The following is an 18,111-nucleotide window of genomic DNA, read 5'->3' as shown; positions in this document are numbered from 1 at the left end:
GCTAAATTCTTATGAACTGTTGAAAGACAAGGGAAGAGCAATGACATAAAAACATGTTGCAATGAAGGTTTGTGGGCGAGAAAGATGGAGAAGCAATTGCAGGTCTGTGGCATGAAATGATGAAATGAAAGGTAGACTATCCAGAAATCTGACTTCAACAATGAGACTTCCCATTCGCTTTCGCTTTCATGCATAAGTCATCCTTTCTAGACATTGGTCATTTGAAGACTTGTGTAAGATACGGGGTGAAAGTAAATGCTACTTATTAGATTAGTGGCGGGGGCAAACCAGTGTAAAAAAATAACAAAAAATAAAATGATGTAGTAAAATAGATTATTTTATCACAATAGTTTTTATTAGCAACAATAAAATATTGAATTAATAAATTAACAATAATAAACAAAAATGCTAATAGATGATGCCTTTTTAATTAACAACGAATCCCCAACAAACAATAAGGAATGGGGTGGTGGGCGGCGGTATTGGAGAGTGGCATTGAAGGTTCTCTCTTTCAAAAATAAAGGAAACAATGGTTGCTTCCCTTGCGCTGCCGTGGCTTGTCCCCCTTTGGATCTGAGCCTTATGTCCTTTTCACCGCTGTCCCTCAACTGGGGGCCTTCAACAGCCCCTACCTCCTCGTATCTCCTGCGGCTGGGGCTGCTGCTCGATGTGCTGCATCGCCACTGTGAGGGTCGGGGCAAAGGGGGTCACGCGTTGCCCCGCTGACCTGCCTGGTCTCCCCGCAGGTGAGAATGATGCACAGGACACAGAGCCTCGTTGCACACGTCTACTTTATTCTATCATAAACCGGAACTGCCTTTCCCTCGCCGCCCTCCTCCCTAATCCCAATGTCACTTCCCCTCAACAGGGCTCAAACGCGGGCCGTCCCACACAACAGGGGAGTTGCTAGGTCTGGAAATGACCCGGGGCTACGCTGATGTCGGAACTGTTGGGACTGGGGGCTAGCTAGTTTTTTGGCTGTAGCTCCGGAGATTCTATCCGGGGCTACAACCAAAAGATCAGGGGCTATAGCCCCCTTAGCCCCCCCTAGCAACGCCCCTGCCACACAATGATGTCGTAGGGCTGGTCAGTCGCAATCGCGATATGACCACAGGAATAGTGAGTAAAAAGTGAAGGAATTGAACAGGAGCACCTGGCAAGGATGGCTTTCGGCCCGACTTACGCTGTGATGCAGTCTTTGGAGTGTGCCCCTGTGCAGCCTATTGAGAAGGGAGGGGGAAAGAGACGCATTTAAATGTCCATGCGCTACTTCTGCTCTCATCAGGCGTGTATTAGTAGAAAGCCATTCTTAAAAGCTTGCGTTCTTGTGATAACAGCTGCACAACTTGAACATATTTTATATTCTGTTACTCTCTTAAGAGCTACTGTAACGTTCTTTTGGTTCAAATTTGGCTGCGTTCATTATCAAAATGCAACAGATTAATATTGGACACATTACATAACATATATTAGGCTGTACTAATAAAATTGTACGACTGCTCTACCTACTTTAAACTATTAAACAAATCCCCTGTCATTGCATCAGTATAGATTTGGCTGGGACAATGGCCGCCAGTGGGCAGTGCCCACACACCGTGAGAGTGATACCAGGAGGCGTGAAAACCCACCAACCTGAACGGTCTCCGATTCCCACTTCATCAGAGCCTCCGGCCTTTACCGGCTCGAAACCCTCCAGTGAGCACCTGCCTGGCAACTTCAGCATACTGCCCCCAAATATAACTGATATAGAGAGCAGCAGAGGACAATTAATTGGAAAGAGACTGCGAAGCAGCCTAGATCGTGGCTTGAGAGGTTAGGTTGAGAAAAGTGAGAGGAAAGAAAGAAACAGGACTACACACGCCTCTCAGAAGTAGGGACCTGTTTGGTATATGCTTGATTTGGCATTAGGCCGCTACCGCCCGCTCGCCCGCCCGTTCTGAAGGGTCCTCGAGTGTCATCTGCAAATTAATAGAGACGGACAAGCGCAGGAGGACAAAACAACGGAGTGGGATTTTGGGGCGCATGAACGAGAAGAGCTTCATTAGGAGGCACTCATCAGCCGGTTCCAGCTGGAGTCTGATCCTGCAAATGAAGTGGCCGCTCTCTGGCGTAATTACTGTAATCAGCAGCGGGCTCTGCACTGCGCGCCGCTGGTAAACAGCCGCCATGACAATAGCGCGTCCTTAAATGGCGGAGAGAGAGACGGCGCGAAAACCCACCCAGCGACAGGCTCGCCAAGAAAGGAGCGAAGAGACAACTTCTCGTGCGATTAGTCACATAATGACTCGTGTAATGAAATCATGGGTGGTTAATGAAAATGTTGTTGAAATAATTACAGGGTTCAGAGGCTCCCTTCCACCATCTCTCCAGGACTGATTCTCCACCAACCCCCAACCCACAATTGGTCTATTTATGTTCATTCTGCCCTTCTCCCTCTCTCTCTGCGACAAGTCTAATTCTATTAACTCGCCCATATCTGCCCTTTGTATGCTGTTTCTTTGCCCTTTCACTCTCTTGCTCTGTGGGGCGCCTTGCTTTGTCGCTGTGTCATCTGTAGGCCGGTCTTTCTTTTGCTCTCTTGCTCAGCGTCACTCTCGCAGTATTTGTCTCCCAGGTTACTGTCGATTGTGCCCTTTGTTGTTTTGATGCTAACACAAACTGGATAACATGTTCTAGGCATATACTGCATATACATTTTCTAGGTATAGTCTACACATACAAACTGGCTAACATGATCTAGGTATAGACTACACACAAACTGGGTAACATGTTATGTTCTAGATATAGATTAGAGACACACATTGGCTAACATGTTCTAGGTATAGATTAGACACAAACTGGCTAACATGTTATGTTCTAGGTATAGATTAGAGACACACATTGGCTAACATGTTCTAGGTATAGATTAGACACAAACTGGATAACATGTTCTAGACAGGGCACAACATTTGCACTAGCCGTTGGCTAGTGATATTTAACTTTTGGAAAATAAGAAATTATGTGCTTTGTGCATGTTTAGAATTGAGGTGGTGAGTGACTTTTCCTTGGTTGTCTAGTAGTTTACAACTTTAAGTTTTGTCCCCTGTTCTAGGTATAGTTTTAACACCAAATGGTGTAGAACACCTGGTGTCTTGTTGGCAAAGATTTACATTCCACTTAATACATTAATTTGCATACGCCCACCCCCCATTGACTAGGCCTCCTGCAAACCTGTAGAATGAAGCCCAGAGAAATGCCCAGTGGTTGTGATGAATTTAAAGCTTACCATCCCGCGCCTTTTGGCGTTTATAGTGATGGGCTTCATCACTCAGTTGGCTCTCTGAGGGCTGGTCCTTTTCCTTCACCTCTGCCCAAGGTTGCAGTTTCTATGCGTCTTGGAATGTAGTAGACTTGCAGCCTCAGCCTGAAGGCGCTGTGATATCGCCGTAAAGAGCCCAATCAATAGTGTACCTACATGGTTGGGCCATTTCCATCAATGTTGGTCTTTCTCCTCACAAGATGGATCCAAGGCTCACTCCAAGGATCCCAGGCTCCCATCACTGTCCATGTATGCTGCGCATGGACAGAGATGGAAGCCTGGGCTCCTCCTGCTTTCCCTTGCCTTTCCCTGAATTCTTTGTTGAATTCTGGTTGAGCTGTTCTTGCAGGCGTAGGACGGAGAACACCAACGGCCTCCATCTTCAGACATGGTGGCTTTAATTGCATCATTCATTTAAACAGATAGCCGCTGCATGAACATGGGGGCAACTATACGGCAGGGGTTCCCACACAGTGTTTACACCCCACAGCAGATCACAATTTGCAGATGTGGTGGTAACCCACACTTACGTTTTTTGAGTGGGTTTCAGAATGAGGCGGCTGCTATTGGGATTAGATTTGCAATGGCGGAAGTAGTTTGATGGTACTGGCCAATTCCGTATGGGCTTTCTTCTACTTCCCCTGTTACTCCTCCAACCCCATCCCGGTCCCGGGCATCAAAACCTGCCCCTGCCACTGGGAACACTCTCTTCCTAATATGGCTTCCTACTAGGATCTCGTTGTCTTTCACCTCCGTGTTTTCTGATGTTGAAAATAGCCAAACTTCCTGAATGTATAATTCATTTTCTGCCAGTGTATCTGATTTTTGAATCAACCTATTCTCCAAGCCTACCAGGACGGTATTCTCCGTTTAATGAAATAGGTCAACTCAAAGCCCAACAGACAAAACCAAGAATAGTCTTGTGATTACATGTCTTTTAAATCGTGGCTTTTAAAATACATTAGGCCAGTAAGATTGAGGAAAACCGCAAGCAGTCCACCCCTTAAAGTGTCAGGCATTGGCCCAGAACACTGGCACACGCTGGCCTGTGGGCCTACTCGAGCCTGTTTCTGGTCCCAAAGTACCTTCTAAATTCCTTCTATGGGAACTTCTGTTTGTTTCTCCTTAACAGAAACCAAACGTGGGGGCTGTGCGTCTGCAACCTCACACTGAGGCTTTGCATTCCCTCCATTGACAGCTCTAGGGTGAGGACGGCATAAAAGATACCTGCTGCAGCACCTGTGAATTATGCCAAGGAGAGGCCTATTTGTTTTCCATGTGTTGCTGCCGAAGTTTCCAAAGCAAATTCAGATGGTATCAACAGCAAGGCAGGGTTGTTTGGGTCAGCAGCCTGACTCTGGCACATGAGTGCCTGGCTGACCCCTTTCAGGGTGGGCTCACCCACCCAGCAGTCTCTGTTGGGCTTGATTGAAACGAAGAAACACTCCGCTCTAAAATGGCCGCTAGAGAAGCATCCGACCTCTAGGATGCAAATATCCCTCCTCCCCTGACCGACCATTTGCCAGCAAACAAAGAAAATTAATTGGCCACAGGGAGCAGGCAGGTGATGCTGGCCCCCTCTGAATGCCAACTCTCAAGGCCAGATTATTGTATTCCTGTCTTGCCCTTTCATACCCCAGCAACCGCTACAGTGGCAACAGCCCCTACAACAGTGGTCACCGCCCCGGACAATCCGCTCACCAGGCGCATGACTCGTGCCGACCTGATGTCCTTCAGCACTCAGTAGATACATTGCGTTCCGTGCAACTCCCTACAAAACAAAGATACGCCGCTGTTGGTACTCTCAATTGTCTCCTTGAATCAATGTGCCCCCCCGATTGTGCGCTCTCTATATGGGTCTCCTGTGCCCTCATTATCCCCTTGCTCGAACCCAGTACATTCCGCTCTCCAGCTGTCGCATCTAACTTCCACCGCATGTACCGTTAGACCCCAGGCACATCATGTATAAGCTGGGTGATACCCCGATGCAAGAAGCCTGCATCGCCCAGCACGCCATGATCCTCAAAGACTCACTTCCTGCAGACCTGGCATCACTACAGCACCCAGACCCCTTATGTCTGCTGTACCAACCTTGCCCTTTTTGCCGAACTCGCCAAGCACCACACCGGCCATTCTAACTCTTGCAAATATTAAATCCAGCTCGCTTTCTGCCATACCACGGCAAGGCCGACCGAAGCACACTTCCCAACAAGGCAATGCGGACAAAGCAAGTGAGATATGTGAAAGGAGCAAAATCCCCTTCGCCCATCCATTACCCCCTCACTCACCGTACCTTGCCCAGCCACCAGTGACACACATCAGAAACGCGCACCTAAGATGGCGCTTTTGTCAAACACCTGACTCCCCACCTAGAGTCTGGACCCTAACAGTTTGTCACCTTCCTCCAGACCCTCCATAACAGCGTCAACAACCAGAGCTCCTTCTCGTTTCCGCAGCCCACCACTGTCAGGAACAAACGCCTACATTGGCGCTATGTTAATCGCCCCAGGGCCATGCCCAAAAGAATGCCCACTCACAAAGTCACTGCCATCACCAAGTTATGCCACCAGCCCCAATGCTAACCCCCATAAGCCACCTGGTGACCCCCCCCCCCCTTACTTCACAAACTACTGGACCAGCACTGAATGGCAAATGTACAGCCTCACTTAATCCCACTAACAACTTCCCACGGACCTCTCCACTCCAAAGTGCACTGATGAAGCAACGTCAAAATCTGTCCATGCTTTGGACGTAAATGGCTTGATCACGTCTCTGAAGCTAGACATTCTTGCTGTCACGGCCTCTCAATAGCTGGACACCGAGGTTTTACTGTCCTATGCGAAAGACCCGAACCCAGGGGAGGAGGAGTCACGCTAGTAGCTAGACTGCCTGCCTTTCAGAACTATCAGCACATCACTTAGCAATAAATGCGAGACCATCACACTCAAACTGCCCATTTTGGACTCTGACACTGTAACTGTGCACATTATCTATCAACCCCCAGGCCCTGCACCTATCTTTGAAGAGGACCCACTACACACACTTACGACACACATTAGGCCAACGTCAAAAACCCTACTTCTATAGGAGACTTGAATCTAGGTTACAACGACCGCACGGATTCCATTGCCACGTCAGTAGCCAAGGCACTTGCCTCTCTTGGCTTTGTGCATCAAATCTGCGCTCTCACACACTTGAAAGGCCGTACTCTGGCATGGATTGTGGACCTCAATTGCCAGGTTACTATCTCCAGCAACAACCCAAGCCCCTGGTCTGATAACCACGTGATCCATTTTTCCCTGTCCACTATCTGACACTCCCAGTCTACCCCATCCCCCTACCCTAGCCCGCAGCTCGAGAAACCTTTCTAAGGAATGCCTTGCCCCAGTGCTCGCCATGCACCTACCCCAATCTCCCCTCCCCACACACTCTAGCTAGTTAGCTGACCTGTATGCACTGTCCTGGCCACAGCCATTGACACCATTGCCCCTTTACTTCCACGTAAGTCGAAACTTAATTGTTTCAAATATTTTTCATAAAATGCATTGCTGAGATAGCCAATTGGTCATTCAATTCAATAAGTACATGCCACCATGCACTCTCCCAAGATAAGAAATGTTTTGCATTTACCCATAAAAATAGAACAACAGAGATTAAAGAGCCCTGTGCATTCAATTAGCAAGTGTTTCAATGTTCTCTGTATTCCATACAAAAATAGCAGGCACAATCCTCCCGTAGGATTTTAAGTCTTGCACCCTTAACGCCATTAGTGAGAAGTAGATTTAAATGAACCCTAATCAGAAAATCCCCAGTTTTCTTCGCCATATCTGTTAAGGAACGGCTGCAAAGTGTTGCTACATTTTATGTCCAAACTAAAATGGTTAAATATGTTGTACGCCACCAGTAGCTTTCTATTGTCAATCCAGTAGTTTTTGAACATTCTCTTTTTAACTCTGGAAGAACCATTTACTAGATCATATTCAGGGACAGAATTATTTGTCAGCAGGGTTAGCAAAACAGTCAACCACTCCTTTAAAGACCTACATGTCGGCTTTATCCATACATCATTTATCTTCACAAAGAAAGGGTTCACCTGAGGAAGCAGAATAGATCTTAACAGCTGTAACCTCCTCCAGCTAATCCGTGCCTGAACTGAGAATAGCGCAACCCCCTCCCCCGGCAAAGATAACATCTTCTTCCATATTATGGACTCAACCTTTTTTTTTCTCGCGCCCCTAAACCTACTTCTTTTAAAACAACAACAACTTCAAAAGTCAGAAGAATTTCATTGCCTGATGATAGTGTGTTCCAAAAAATATCCGAGTTCAGCCACCTTATATCATAGACAGATTTCTGAAATCTTCTCATTCTTAAGGCCCACGTGCCTGAGTATTTTGAAAGTAGATGGTAAAGTGACTGATTACTCTTGTCATCACATTTGTCACAGATTGCAGTTCGATACTCCTCTTTTATTTCTTATTGACAGGATTTCCAGGGTAGGAAGTAGATGTAATCAAAATCTTAAAAAAGATTGATCTAATGGTTGAGTCAGATGATCTGCTTAGATATTGAAGCAGATACGATCTTGGTTTATCTGTTCTTGTATGCGATGCTGATAACTTTGCCAGCCTCATTTTGTCAATTGTCCGAATCCAGTCCATTTGCTGCATACCAACTTTAACGTTCATTGGGTTCTGGATAAGTAGTTCCTTTGAACAATCTGAGTCAGATAAAATATCCTGGCACTTTGAACTAAGGTTGTTTAGAACAATGTTCACACCTCTTTCTTTCAGCACTGCCACATCTTCATAAAGAGACCCTTTAGGTGAGGCCAAGACTAATCTCTGCATAGAAACCCATTTCTATTCCATCATCGCCCTACGCGAGCTCGAGCCCAGTTCAAACATTAGGCATACAATAGGTGCACACTTAGGCAAGTTACAACCAACCCATCAATGGAGGCCGACAATCCCCTTCTAAACCCTGTTTGTTGTTTTGGTCTAATGCCCAACGAGTTGGCCCCACTCTCCAAAAATCAGGCCGACAAAGATTTTGCTGTCAGCGTCTAAAAGGTAAATAGGACGATAGTTCGAGGCTGCTAAGCGGTCCCCCCTTTTATATATTGGGATTACCACAGATGATCTCCAAGAGTCTGGTAAGTTTTTAGACAGCAAAATATTATCGAAAAGGCATTTTAGGACCCTCACACAGCGGTCCGGATTCCCTTTTTAGAATAGAGTTACTCAATTCATTGGAGCCGGCCGCTCCAAGTGGACGACTTCTTAATGAGATCTTCAATTGACTCACAGGAGAAGTCTAGAGACCAAATACCCTTCACCTCAGTCTTAGGGACCAGGGTATTGGAACATCCATAAACCTTAGAAAAGTGTCTGATTCAAACCTCTTCCTGTAGTATAGTTTCCTGACTGTCGACAGATTGATTATCCAAGGATCCCACTAGAGCCCAAAATGTCTAGAATTTTGTAGAGATGGGGCCTTCAACATCTTTTCACCATCTTACTGGAATCTTACGTGCCTATGAGAGCAAACCCAGTTTCTATATATGTTGTTCAGAGCTCTAAGGTGCTCTTCAAGAAGCTCCTTGTCAAAACCCTTCTTTAAGCTAGCCCTGTGATGACGTTTCAGCCTCTTTTGTTCTTGAATTTTGGCATTATATGAGTGCTTGTGTAACACTGTTTTTTAAAAAAAAATGTTTAACAGAGTCAGCTGGGGGTTTAGCTCCCATAGAAAAGCCTGAAACCTAGCTGGTTCACAACATAGAGAGAGCTGGCAAGCAGGCAACTGTTCAACTCATTCATTCAAATTGTTAATCGGTGTCAAGCCCCCTCTATCAAATTTACTTAGCCGATTACCAGCAGAATTTACTGAGACGTCACAAGGATAAACAGTTGAAACATTAATAGCCTCTCGAAAAAATGTAGCAATCAGCATATCATGATCATCTTGAAGTGGGAGAATGGAACAAAAGGCTCCCACCAATCCCCTCACGCCCCTGGCCTAGAGGATCGCGGCCCAGACACCCGCCACGAGAGGAGTTTGCCTATCTACCAGACGACCAAATACCCTGGTACAGGAACATACGGATGTGCCCACCAGCCTGCCCACCAGCCTGCCCAGCCCATGCCGACACCTGCGGCATGGATGAACTCGACTGAACCATTCAACAGTAAATAAACACATCGTTAGAGATGCCATGACGACCTAGCCAACGGTCAGCACACCCGTGCAAACATGCACACTGGTCACTCCCACACCAATCCACACGAAGAACATATTCAGTGCTATGACATAGGTGACGGACACGCCCACTGACGCGCATCGTTATTATTTTTCACATAGGTTTTCAAAATGCAGAAACGCAAGACGCACAACAAACTCATCTAAAATGCTTGCTGACGCTTCTCCTAACCCATACATTGCAATGAGAAATATAACGAAGACATGATACTGGGGATAAAGCAATATGATACCATAACCTAAAGCGCCGTGCATCAAACATCCCCACCTATGCACCAGGCCGCAAGCAAGAGCCTCCATGAACATTGAACGAGCGAGAGTACAATTGCTGACCCTGAAGAGTGAGCCCGGCGAGAACAGACAGTCAAGGGCACAATGTTGCAAACTCGCATGCCACAAGCCGAAGCCAAGGTCACACCTGCAAACTAAGCCAGACACACAGTGGAAAATGCAATATTAAATGTGCAGAATTCTGCCTCAACCACGGTTTCTCCTCACGTGACCAAGCCGAACCTGACAGGGTGCCAGACCCAGGAGGAAGGAGGCGCCTGGATCCCACGTTTTGAGACACAGGCAGCAACAATGAAGCGACTCAATGGACATCTGTGGCGGTGGGAGTAGTCTGCCCTCCAGCATATGAACAAATCCTCGCATTGTCTGCACATACCCATAGTACATTGTTGCGAATGACAGGTGCACCGCGAGCTGGGAACAGCGATGGTCCCAGACTGGGGGGTTCGCGAGTGGACCAATCAGAACATGGGGCACTTATCACTGACGCCATTAACATTAGCCAATCCTCAGGGGTCTTCATGTAACAATTTTCATGTATCTAATTGAAGGGACAACCCAAGTATACCACCTGACTGACCCTCAACCACTAACAGCGTTCTCTGTACGTATGCTATACTAACCCTACCACTCGAGGAACCAATCCAGAGTGGCGATAGGTTTTTTGCTAACTTTCCCAGGTGACGCGAGTAGCGCGTCATACTGAGGTAAAAAGGGCCTGCGAGCCCCACGAAGGGACAGAGCGTGTCAGGACGGACGCGTACGATCCTTGACCCATCCCTGCCGTTTTGTTTAATAAACAGCAGAATCACCTTGCTTCTTGCGTGTGCCTCATACTCATTTTTGGGATACGCGGGAGGAGTTGGGGCCTCCCTGCCCGGAGGTCCGCGGACGACCCAGCCGACACAGGAGAATTTCCCCCGACAATCTGTTTTCCCCTCGGTGATTACACATTTCGAGCATCTATCAAAGATTCTTCTGGTTGCAAAGATATAACCCAAAGTAGAGAAGGATGCCCCCCTGTGCCAAGTGGGTTCACTCATAAGGTCCCCTGCCGCATTCCCATTAAGCACCCAGAGGTTCCTTTCGCTCATGAAGTTTAACCACATTTTACCATTCTTTGAACTGGATTTAGTTTTCCCCGAGGTCTTATCCTTGACATAGACATGAGAATTCAAGAGTCCTGCTATTATGATTTCATATGAGGGGAACAAAGATGCAAATTCAACCAGACAATCAGACAGATCCTGCAAAAACAAAAGTAAGTTAGAGGCCTGAGGATTCCAGTATAAATTAATCACTTACCAACACTGATGAACCTGACAACCCGTTAATCCAACTCTCACTATCAGGATGTCCAGTTTCTCTTTAGAAAGCAATTTGGAGAAAACAAAGACTTCATTTATACAAGCAATGAGGAGACCACACACTGGTCTTCCCCCTCGCACTGAGTAGCCAACTGTTGGTATGTTGTGAACCCATCAATTCCCACTACTGAGGTCAAGCAGGTTTCCTGAAGAAGAGTCCGGTCCGAGTTCTGTACAGTCAAGAATCTTCTATGGTTTGCGTAAGAGATGTAAAACCTCTGGAATGCCAAGAAAGTAGATTAAGTTGAGTATCTACTAGAGTCTCTGTTGGTGGATACCCATTTTAAGAAGAACTTGGGAGATGATCTCTGGGACCAAATCCCACGTGTTGGTTGGAGAAGGCACAAATCCAACAGTACCTAGAGAAACAGTATTTGGGCCAAGGTCAGAGTGTTTAAACAAGTGCGTTTCTTGACTCTGAGGACATAGGTTCGAGGCCAACAGGCCCCTCTGCTCTCAGACCTCTTTGACCCCCAAAATCGACTCTTGGTCAAGTGTTGATCTCAAGACTAGTTCCACTATATTGGTGTTAGAGCTGAATGGAAAGCTCACCAGTTCGATATCCGAGGACGAGAAATACTTGAGAGAAGGAATAGATTTCATTTCCATTAAAATAGTTGAGCGATTCAAAGGTGACTTTCTTATCTCGTTCTGAGTTTTTCTTGAGAAGTACACTTTCAACCCCACAAACATATTCCAGACATATTTCAAACATATTCCAGATTGGCTGCCTATTGTCCTCAGATTTACTTTTCAGACAAGGGTTCTGGCTAGAATTAATTCACCAAGACCCACTGATTGCGGCCCCCAAACTCTGTAGGGGAATATATGTAATTCTGGCGTTTTCTGGATGATGCTGATTGTTTCTAACAGGTTGACTTGGTTCGCATGTCACCAATTTACTTTGATCCAAGTCAGTCTGGTCTGACATGCTTGGATTTTCAAGGCTTGATTTTTGTACTGCTTTCAGAAAAATGGGTGCAAAATTTAACATTGATTTTATCTGTTTAGCTTTAAGAGCAGTTTTTAAAAAGATAGGAGCTATTTTCCTGGCAGGAAGAATTGGATTGGTTTGGATTGCCACTGCTATTGTCGCTTTCGCACCATCCCCAGGAAGCACTTCCTCGTTTTGCTTCCCAATTTTTGAGGAGTTTTTTACCTTTTCCGGCCTTTGGCACTTTAAGGCCAGATGTACCAAGATCCAAATCGGGCTTCGCTTTCAGTTTTTTAATAAAGCGATTAGTATCTGGTATCCAATTCTTCTGTCTTATTTTCTCTGGTTTATTTCCCGCTATAGTTGGAGGTTCAGATTGAACCTTACTTGCCTTTTTCTTACGCTTCTTGGTCTTCCTATTGGATTTCTTTTTGCGTGGTTGCATCACTAACTCTACATCCTGAGAATGATTAATTTCCACCACCTCGACAGAGATGTCACAGGAAGGAGCCAGCTCGACAACTTGTGCTAGCCGCAAGAACACCTCCATTACAGAGGCTGATAGGGGAGTGTCACCCATCTCATCAGCCTGACTGATATTTCTGTCAGGGGGGCCTAGCTTCAGTTGGTTGTTGAAGGCAGATGATCGAGTTTCTCAGATAAGCACCCGATCTCTTCCTTGGCCTCTATCCACTGTTCAATTAGCTTATCTAGTTTCAGTGACTGGACTATTGATGTTGAGCGCATCTCACCCAAAATCTCGAACAATGACTCGTTAAAATCTGTTTTTATTGCAACCAGTCATTTCACTCAGTTCCAATTCTTTTGTAATTTTTAATAAAGCATCCAATTGCTGCTGTACTTCGAGGTTAAGATTTTCAAATTCTTTAACCAATGAGGTTAAGACAAAGTTAAGAGCCATTGTAGGAGGTGTGAGGTCATTTGTTTCTTTTTCCCCTTCTAATGGATTTACTTTCATCGGTGGGCTTCTTGCCCTCGCTGGGGATTGGACATGCAGGTTTTTAAGCATGGGGTCATTTTCCCAGGTTGTTGATAAAGCATTGAGTTCATATGATGATTCGATCAGAGCTCGACTTTCCAATTCCAGGAGTTCTTTGTCGAGCAAATCGATATTTTTTTTAGACTTTTCTAGAGATTACCCGGAATGTGTTGAGGGTCCAAGGTTCTTATTAGGTAGTCCCTTTTCTAAGCTAGACCAGGCAGATTCGTTGGATTTATTGGGAACAAACTTCCAATAGAATTCTAGTATTCTTCATGGTGGATGTCGTTAATGTGTAGTTTACATTGACTGGGAGCAGGTCACATATGGGGTGACTAAGTGGAGTTGATACTTCCATTTCAGTTCTTATAGAAGCTGGAGCGCCAGGCAACCTCAAGCAGGTGGGTTGTTGAAGATCTGAGGGGTAGCCGCTTTGAGGTGGAATAAAAACGCCTCCCCAGACTTATAACATTTAAAGGTGCCCTTCTCCTCCTGGTTGTTCAGGTTAGTTGAGGGTGTAACGTTGTCTAGAGTTAAGACAGACATGCCCAGGTCCTGAGGAGCACTCCGCAAATCGTACATTTTGAAATTTATTTTTTTGTTAAATAATTTACAATTGCACGTTGCCATTTGGTAAACTGCACGTGGGTCAAAGGCTTTTAGCCCATAGTCCCCATGGTTCCGTGCTAAAGGTTAATTAGAGCTTATGCTCTCAGCTGAAACAGTTGTCGGATCACGAGTGAAAATTCACACTGTCTCAAAGTTCAAGGCAGAGTCTGTGCTCCGGGGTCAAGGAAAATGCAGGCTCCTAAAACGCCAGCAGTTTAAAAACCCTCCCCAGTATGCCCACAATCAGTTAGCCAGAGAGCGGAGGAGCACAGACACCCGCAGCACTGGCCGCCACCACAGTCGGTAATCCGTAAAAGGCACACGTCGACCACCGAAGACAAAGCGAAGCGAGTCACACACACGGGACTGCAGGATTCAAGGTGCCCTCAGTATGGGCAACTGTCAAAAAACCACAGTGCTCTGGACTGATTGACAAAATGGCAGCGCATATATCTGAGAAATTGAAACCAAGTACTTAATAGTCTTGATAGAACTTAATAGTTACCAAGAGCAGACCATAGTACCCGCTCCCGTCTGCGCCCTGTTCACATCGAGCCATGTGTCTCCAGAGGCTAGAGGAAAAGACCCACACGGTTCAACACCACATGTCAAGCCGCACATAAAGGAAACAGGAAAGCGAATAGGAGGAGGAGACCAGTTTCTCAATCAGCTGCTTCCGACATGTTTGAGCCATTTGGTTATACGTTTTAAGTACCGGAATCAGGGAAAATCAACCATATTTCTTGTCTTCAACAAGCAATTGTGAGGCAGCAGAAATTGCTTCCGCTTTTATGGTCTGAGATCACTTAGCCATGGTTTTGCCTTAACCACCATACTCAGATATTTGAATTTTTCAACAACCTCAATTTTCTGCTCATTAATTGACCAAACAAATTTGGGTGTGCTCCTCATTGTTTTCAAAATCAAGATTTTTGATTTTGGCACATTTATGTTCAGTTGAATGTCCTGATAAGTGTCAACAGCTTTCAAAGACCGCTGAAGGCCACAAGGGTGTAATTGACCAAAACCAAATTGTTGGCATATAGGAGGTAGTGCACTTTTAGTGTGCCCAATTTTGGTGGATTTGCTCCAATGCCACATAGGCCGTCCCCTATATCGGATATATACATATTGAAAACAAACTGGGCCAAAACGCATCCCTGGCTCAGGCCATGCTTACTATAAATCCAACCTGAATAGGAGCCCCTTTGGTCAAGTCTGAACTTTTACTCTTGTTTCTGAGTGTAGTAATGCAAGCATGTCTACCTAGTCTCCCAGAAATCCAGCAGCCCAAAGTTTGTTCCATAATCTGAGACAATTTATGAATGCCTTACTGACATCTAAAAATGCCAAATACAACCGTCTTTTTGACGTATAAACCTGATTGGCTAAAAGATGGATAAGCAGGCAATTCAATGACGTGTTTGTGCCCTTCCTAAAACCAGAATGGTTTGTCTAAATTACCAGAATCACCTAGCCAGTTCTCAAGAGATCACAGAATAAACGTGGCAAAGATCTTACAGGATGCATCCCAAATGCAATTAGGTTGGTAGCTCACAGCATTCAACCTATCACCCCTTTTAAAGATTAAAACCACAGTTGCATTATTAATCTCCAAAAAGTGGACGTATCTCGACAATAGTTCAAAGCATTAACTCTGCATCTCTTTGGAGCAACAGGTATCTATACCCTCTAACCATATTTACATGAGCTTGCTTTCATTTTTTAATTTTCTTACTTTCAAATAGCCCAATTTACACACGTTTCTTCTCTACTTAATATTTTTCCTATAACGTACTACTCATCAAATCCATGAGCATGACCAGTACCAATGCCACTACTTTTTAAATATTTATCTGAAGTTATGCCTTGTAAAAGTTGCTGAAGCAGTGGCACAAAATACTGTGGAAAATTAGTTTCAAATCTACCTTCCTGGTAGCTTTGGTCCACCTTAACATTCCATTTCAGTGCAAGATTAGGACGCCAAACAACAAAATGCTCCTATCCCCCTGATTTCAATCAGTACCTTGAGAGGGAAACTCAATTCTGTGTTTTAACCACGTTCAGGAAATAATCAGTGGAGAGTGATCACTACTTGTGTTATCTGTTACTTCCAAAGAGACACAACTACTCTTCACATTTGTTGAGGAAAACACATAGTACAGAGTAAAGTGTGCCAACCCATTAGACCAAGTAGATTTTGGAGGGTCATCATCCTTTGCATATTTTCTAACATCGTAGCCAGGGCCAATCGCCAGGCACATAGTAGGCCACCAATAGGCCCACCTCTAAGCCCCCTTCCTGCAGGCTCATGTACTACAGTGAAGCCATCTAGCACTCGGATATCTAACATTAATGTCTCCTGTAAGCAAATTAAATTGGCTATAGACCAAATTTCCAGATTAGTTCGCAGGTGATGGAAACCCTGATCAGCGCTTTGCATCACTACCCTTTGCTTCCGCTGCTTCCCTTGCTGGGTGAGAGGCTCCCCTTGTTCTCATCCCGCCTTCTCACCTGCCTAGAAACCTTACCTGTTTCCTACCTAACTTGCGTGCTTCCGTTGCTGCTTTTTACAACTTGCTTGTTCTAACTTACCATCTGAACCACTCCAGCCGTTTGCCTTGGAGCCCTCCAGGAAACTGCATCCACCATCAACTACAACCTGAAGTTTCTCCAATTTTCTTTTCTGACTATCTGCTTTTTCCCCTGGGTTGCAAGTTCACCTCTCTGGTTTCCCTCTTTCTACTCCTTTATCCAAAAGGCAGACACAGTTGCTACTGGTAGGGATCATCCCTACCTCTTCCCTCATCGGTTACCCTCCCGTCGCATGGATTCCCAATCCACTTGTGATTCTTAATCTCCCGAAGACCAGTCTAAGAAGTTCCCATCCAAGCCAAAAGGTGAGATTGAGAGTGGAGTCTTCCCAGGCATCTGAAAGAACGCTGTCCGAACTTCAATTACCAAAGGACGGTGCGGCCGCAACATCGCACCACTCCATGATAATGCAGACACATCCACCATTACGCAGCACACGTGGAAGTAAAAATACCCACATTCAGCATCGCTGTGCTACTACTCAATACATTCCTCGCATCTGTGAGCGGGGTACTCGAGTTTTGTAAGTATCCAGGTCTTTCTGGCTTTTTGGACCTACAGCAATGGTTACTGAAGTCTGGGTTTGTTATCCCTTTACTGGTTTTGCTGTTCTTGGTATTTTGGTGCACTCCATCCAAGGGGAGGAAGGATAGTTCAGGGGCAACGTGTTTGTCTTGGAAGCAAGACAATGCAGTGCAACACAGGGTTGAGTCCCGATCCCACTCTTAGGAACTACGTGTTGGTATTAAGCACCTTATTAAAATAATAATTGTAATTGTAATGCTGCTTGGATTTGGTATTTGCAGCGGGTGCGTTTCCGGGATTTCACTATTTTGGCTGTGGTGACCTTCTCTTCACTGCAGTGTTTATTTTTGGACAGTGGATAATTTTCCTGACGTGGATTGGCTGTACTCTTCTCAAGGATAGACTCTGAATGGACGGATGATATTTGGGAACTTGAGCTGCTGTTTGGCTCGGGACTACTTGTTTGGGCTTCTCCAATAGTTTCCACCCTTGGTCTGCCCTGGTGAGGCCCCTTATTTGTGTATTTTGGTTTTTTTGTGTGTGTGTGCAGGGAACAGGTTCTCTGGCCTCTGGACATTTGACTACCTTTTCTCTCCTTTTATACTACTTGGCTCAAGCAGGTAAAAGTGGCACTGGGATTGGGAAAGCAGCTGATCCGTACTTCAGAATCAGTACCTTTGTCCTTTTCTCTTTACCATTCTGAAGAGGTACTGTGGCAACCTCGGCCCTCATCCTCAATGCAGACTGTTTTTCAGTCTGCATGGATCAGAGGTGGGTACCCCAAAGTCCTTATTCCTGGCAACCCTTACTTCCTGGGAGACACCCTATGGAGACATATGTGGACTTCTGTAGCATGTATTTTCAAACGAACCTAAGGAATGACTGGGGACTAAATGATTTTTTCCGAGCATCTATCAGGGTCTTTTATATAGGAAAGCATAGAGCTCCTTAAATAATTAGCACATAATATAGAGGTCAGCAACCTTGGCTCTCCAATGTTTTCGATGCCACCTCCCATCAAGCCCAGCCTGTAGAGTCCATGGTGAGGGATAATGGGAGTAGTAATCCAAAACATCTGGGGTCGTGCGGCTATGCTATCAAAGACTGAAATGCTTGGACTATTTGCCCCTGGGAATGGGTAAGGTGCTCAGCCATTCTTCATTTTTGAAGGATATTCTCTCAAACAAGTTTGAGGCGGAATGTCTGGAGGTGATCAAAGGACACTTTCGATGGT

General features: G+C 45.5%; 1 protein-coding gene across 1 annotated transcript in view; it reads left to right on the top strand.

Moving 5' to 3' along the window:
• Positions 1-18,111, top strand: part of USP43 (ubiquitin specific peptidase 43) — a 1,531,566-nt gene that overhangs the window by 850,280 nt on the left and 663,175 nt on the right. The window lies entirely within an intron of this gene.

The sequence above is a fragment of the Ambystoma mexicanum genome, chromosome 3q (assembly GCF_040938575.1).
Source record: "Ambystoma mexicanum isolate Mex_15411 chromosome 3q, UKY_AmexF1_1, whole genome shotgun sequence".
Classification (NCBI taxonomy): Eukaryota; Metazoa; Chordata; class Amphibia; order Caudata; family Ambystomatidae; genus Ambystoma; species Ambystoma mexicanum.
This window is presented reverse-complemented; position numbering and strand designations above follow the sequence as displayed.